The following is a 6,000-nucleotide window of genomic DNA, read 5'->3' on the forward strand; positions in this document are numbered from 1 at the left end:
TGTTGGCCCTGAACTGGGCTTTCTTAAAGATCATTGGTAGGGACCTGGCTGCAGGAGGGGACTGAGCCCAGCCCAGCCGGGCTTTCAGAGAAAATAGTTGTTGGTTACTCCCCATGCCAGGAAATGGACATGATGGTCACTGTCCTCCATCCTCAGGGAACAAAAAGCTCCCTGACTGACACCTCATGCAATGGCCAAGGAAGCTGAGACTCACACTATGCCTAAGTCCTCAGCCACTTCAGATATTAAGGAGGCCCTATAGCTGCCTTTCCTTTCAAATTACATCTGCCTGCCTGCCTGCCTGCCTGCCTGCCTGTCTGTCTATTTTGTGTATGTGCATGTGTGTGGAGGCCTGGGACTCTCCTTCAGCCATGCAGGTTCCAGGTCATGAGGTTGGCCACTGTCATCAACCAGCTGACTGTCACCTGCTCTTCGGCTGCCTTTCTTCCTGAGGGTCTGGGTTCTGCTCCACCCCCTCAGGTTACGAACGAAGGGGTGAGGATCCTGGAGCTGGTTGGGTTGCTAAGTTGGCCATCTTGGGCAGCAGTTCCTCAGCCCAGTACCCAGCAGTGACATCCTGCTCAACACCCTCCCCCAACCCCCAGACCACCCAGGAACTGGTGACTCATGCTCCAAGGAGACACTTGTAAACAAAGCCCAAGTCCTCGGGAGCACTGGGAACCTGGTGCCTGCAGGCCTTAGGAAATGAGGTAGGTGGGAGGCACTGTCCCCAAACAGAAGCTCAGGCAGCTTATGCCCCAAGGGGACACCTGAAATGGACTAAGTTTTTGAAGGACTAATACCTCCTGAGGGTTCTTTCCACTTAGCACACCACCCTCCTCTCTGGCTCTTCCTCTGCTTCTGTCTTTGGGTATATGTGAGAGCTAAGGTTAGACCACTGATCTAGGAATGAGAAAAGCGAATTGTCGGGGGTGGGTGGGGAGTAGTGGCCACTGTAAATATTTGTGTTCTTGTCTTAAGTGAGTCAGGGTGAGGTTCAGAGAGGGAGTATGAGTGGCCTGAGGTCACACAGCACACGCACACTTCATTCATCTGTAGGGAACTGCTAGTGCAGCAAACCTCTTAGTTCCCCAGCCAACCCTCCTCCACCCTCCACAAGGCAGAGGCCTAAACACTCCCCTGCCTCTGGCTGTAGCTGCCTTATTCTAAGTGACCTTGGAAGTGACCTAGCATCTCTGCTTTGGTTGCCTCATCTGTAAAGGTGGGCCTGGCTGGTACAGGGAACTGTGAGGGGACATGAATTCATGCTGGTGGCACTCAGAACCAGCATACATTGAGGGCATTTATGGGGGAACCTGAGTGTCAGCCCAAGGGGGTCAGCAAGTGAGAGAACTTGAAGCCAGGCGTGTCACTTTCTGGTGACCCAATGCGGCTAGTCATGGCCACCCAAGCCTCTGTTTTTCCTGCAGTCCCTTCTCTACCCAGAATGCCAAAGTTCCACCTACAGCGGTAGTGTGCTTCCTCCATGGTCCAGGACTAATCCCCTAAGGATGGAGGGCAGTCTTTCCAGTGGTTTGGGGAGGAGAGAAGGGACCCAGCATCGCCTGCCTCTCACATTCCCCCATCCACCAGCTGCTGCCTGCTCCTCAGTCTCCATCTCTCCAGCTAGCCTACCCCTTCCAATGCTCTGACCATTGACTCCAAGTCTCTCCCTCCCCCATGGCTCAGGGCTAGCCCAGTCCTGGGCACAGGGGACAGCTCTGGGATGTTTACAGAATGAAAGGGTCACAGAGAACATGGGTGTGGGTGTATTTTATAAACTCTTATGGGAACATGCAGCTTCCAGAGGGGTCTGTTTACTAGGCTGGGGTGACAGCCGCCAGCTGGCTTTCCCTATAGTCACTGAGACTACTCACCCTGCCCCTGGTTAGGGACTCAGGACCTGCAGCCTTCTATCTTTTTAGAAGTCGGTGGAGATGGGAGCCTAGAATGCAGGTTGGGGCATGTCAGTGCTGGGAAGGTCCCCAGGGTGCCTCCAGTTCCATCCCCATGACAGAGCTGAGTACTGTGCTCACAGGGACCACATAGCAGGACAGTGGCAGATGGAGGCCAAAGCTGGAGCACCTACAACTGAGACCAGCACCAACCTAAGCAGGGCCTCGGCACCAGCAAGGAAGGCAGGAAGGCAGGTCAGGTGTTTGAGTTTTACTTTTAGTAAAATATATGTAGCAAATCTTTCTCTGTGTGGGTGTTTACATGCATATGCATGTATGTGGTATCTGTGTGCGTTTGTGCATCTGTGTACATGCATACATGTATATATGTGTGACTGTGCGTGTGTGTGTGTGTACACATGTGTGTGCACGCGTGTGTGTGCGTGTGTGTACACATGTGTGTATGTGCACTTGTGCAGGCAGGTATGCATACATGTTGTATTTGTGGAGGCCAGAGGTCAGTCTCACTTGTCATTTCTCAGGAGCCATCCACTTTATTTTTAAAGTAATCATCACTGTGCGTGCACAGGCTATGATTTCCATGGAGGGAATGTGGAGGTCAGAGGACAGCGCTGTAGCACCTGTCCTAGACAGTCTTAGGGAGGTGAAGCAAGGTACGTGTCTTAGTCAGGGTTTCTATTCCTGCACAAACATCATGACCAAGAAGCAAGTTGGGGAGCAAAGGGTTTATTCAGCTTACACTTCCATGTTGCAGTTCATCACTAAAGGAAGTCAGGACTGGAACTCAAGCAGGTCAGGAAGCAGGAGCTGATGCAGAGGCCATGGAGGGATGTTTCTTACTGGTTTGCTTCCCCTGGCTTGCTCAGTCTGCTCTCTTATAGAACCCAGGAGCACTAGCCCAGAAGTAGTACCACCCACAAGGGGCCCTCCCCACTTGATCACTAATTGAGAAAATGCCCCACAGTTGGATCTCATGGGGGGCACTTCCCCAACTGAAGCTCCTTTCTCTGTGATAACTTCAACCTGTGTCAAGTTGACACACAAAACTAGCCAGTACAGTACGCATCATTTTATAGCTTGGGAGCAGCAAAGATTCACAGCGACATCGTAATGTCCGCGGCTGCTGTCCTCCCTTGATCTCTCTGCTGCAACTCCATTTCCGAGCTCCACTTTCTGCTGTTGCTAACTATTCCAGCCCCTGGGCTCCAGGACAAGCTCTGCCTCCAGCCAGGCAACCTTCAGCAAGTCACTCAAGATCCCGAGCCTCAGTTTCCTCTCTCCTCAGAAGGAGAAGAGTAGGGCCTTGTGCCCAGGGCAGCTAGGAAGGCACATGCTTGCAAGAGTGGGTGTTTCTGAAGAGCTGAGACCAGTCTGGCCACAGTGAACAGTGATTAGGATTTGTTTTTTAAATTGTGTTTACTGTCAGGGTTTTGTTTTTGTTAGTTCTGTTTAAATAGCATATTAATTGTAAATGTTTATTTTTAACAGTTTTGCTTTCGATTTCCCATCAATGAGCAACAAAAAAAAAATGCAGTGTTTGGAATGTCAAGAAATGTACACACTCACACACACAAACATACCCACATAACACACATAGTCACAACACACTCACACATACACATACATACCCACACAACACACATAGACACAACATACTCACACATATACTACAAACATACCCACACAACACACATAGTCACAACACACTCACACATATACATACAAACATACCCACACAAACATACCCACACAACACACATACACAACACAGTCACATACACACAAACACACAAACATACCCACACAACACACACAAACTCACACATACAAAAAAACATACACACACCAACATACCCACATACAAGCACACATACACACACAAACATTCCCATACAACACACATAGTCACAACACACTCACACACATACAAACATACCCATACAACACACATAGTCACAACACACTCACACACATACAAGCATACCCACACAACACACATATACAACAGTCACATACACACAAACACACAAACATACCCATACAACACACACAAATTCACACATACATATAAACATACACACACAAACATACCCACATACAAGCACACATACACACACAAACATACCTACACCACACAGACACACACACCACATACACCATACCTCACTCGCCACCACTCACTGTACTTGTCAACAGCCCAACATACACTTTTTTTTTTGTTTTTTTTGGATTTGGTTTCTTTGAGACAGGGTTTCTCTGTATAGCCCTGGCTGTCCTGGAACTCACTCTGTAGACCAGGCTGGCCTCGAACTCAGAAATCTGCCTGCCTCTGCCTCCCAGAGTTCTGGGATTACAGGCGTGCACCCCAACATACACTTTCATTGACATTTTAATGGAAACACATTTGCCCATAAATTTGTATGGGAAAAAACTAAAACCTTCCAAAAGAGCCCATTCACTGTGGACCTTACAGATGGTCTGAATCAACTGTTCTCAACCCGTGGGTCGAGACCCCATGAGGGGTTCAAATGGCCTTTTCCTAGGGTCCCCTAAGACCATTGGAAAACACAGTAATAAAATAGCAATTAAAATAATCTTATGGTTGGGGGTCACAACATGAGGAACTAACTGTATTAAAGGATTCATAGCATTAGGAAGGATGAGGACCACTGCTCTAAATCAATAGTGTTTTTTACGTGTTGGAAGCAGGCCCTTTACAGTGACCCTTTGTCCCTTCTTCCTTTTCTCTAAGGCAGAACAGAGAGTTCAACAGGTCTTGGCTGTGATGATAATTATTTTGCCTTGAGGGAGCACTTGCTCTGCACTCAGCTGTGACCTTGGCTCTGGACTGCACACTGGTGGCTTAGAAGGTTGAGGTCTGAGGCCTGCCTGCTTCAGCCGCCTGGCTGTGAAGAACAAATGAATTGAGGGGCAGAAGGGGCCTGAAGCTGACCCAGGAGGGTCAGTGGCTGCGAGGTGGTCCCTGAGAGGCCTGGAATGAGCAACATGACAGGGCCTGGGCCCAGGTTCCCTGTCAGCTTCCCACTGGGGCTAGAAAACCACATTAGACAAATGACACTGAGATTTGCACATACCTTAGTTAGCAGAAGCCATGAGACCATTCTCTAAGGGGATACTGACACCAGACTTACATTCTACAGATAGGAAGGAAGGAGGTTCAGTCAGGAGCTTGAGGAGGTGAGGGGGAGAGGCAGAACTCTTTTGGCCTGATCTCTCTTTTCAGCTCCCAAAGTTTTTATACAATTGACTCTTGAACAACTCCAGAGCAACTAAGACCTTGAGCAGAAATGACCCCAGAATCTTCCACCAAGCATAGAATACCCAAGTGGCAGACAGGTGCTTCTCCTAAGTAACTCCTTTCAGTTATTTAAAAACAAGATCATTGAGCTGGGGGTGTGGCACAGCTAGTAGAGGGCCTGCTTACTTTAACAAAACCCTGGGTTTTATAGGTATCAAGCACTGCATAAACTGGATGTAGTGGTGCACATCTGTTGTGGATGGGCCTGGTGCTGTTCTTGTGATCCAATCTCCTAATGTATAAAGGAGCCAATCACTGGGTGAGTAGGCAGGACTTCCGGGTTGGATGGAGGAAGAGAGGAAGCAGGAGAGAGGCTCTTTTTGGAACAGGGACTGCAGAGGGGTAAGATGTAACTGGAGTTTCCCAGTATCATAGTAGATCTGCAAGGATTCACCACCGGAGGAATCAGATTTTAATAAAGTTTACAAGATTAGGTTTTAGTTGTTGTGCCCAGAGATTGAGTTACCATTGTATCCAAACTAAGTTGTGCAGCTCGTCTGGGTTCAAGAGAGAGGGGTACGACAACCAAGCATGGGTTTGCCTGAGGTGCTTCACAAAGGCCATGGGGGATTTGAAGCACAGGGTTGACATGGTAGCAACTCAACTCGCCAGTGGGAACCTAGTGAGCTGAGTGGAGAGACTGTGGAGTTCAGAGTCAGAATCTCCATGGAATAAAAACACTTCAGCCATTGCACACCAGTGCATGGCCAGCCAGGCTGCTGGGGATGAGGCACGAACGTGCCAGGTTTTTTTTTTTTTATTAGT

Source organism: Apodemus sylvaticus, chromosome 7 (assembly GCF_947179515.1).
Source record: "Apodemus sylvaticus chromosome 7, mApoSyl1.1, whole genome shotgun sequence".
NCBI classification, from domain to species: Eukaryota; Metazoa; Chordata; class Mammalia; order Rodentia; family Muridae; genus Apodemus; species Apodemus sylvaticus.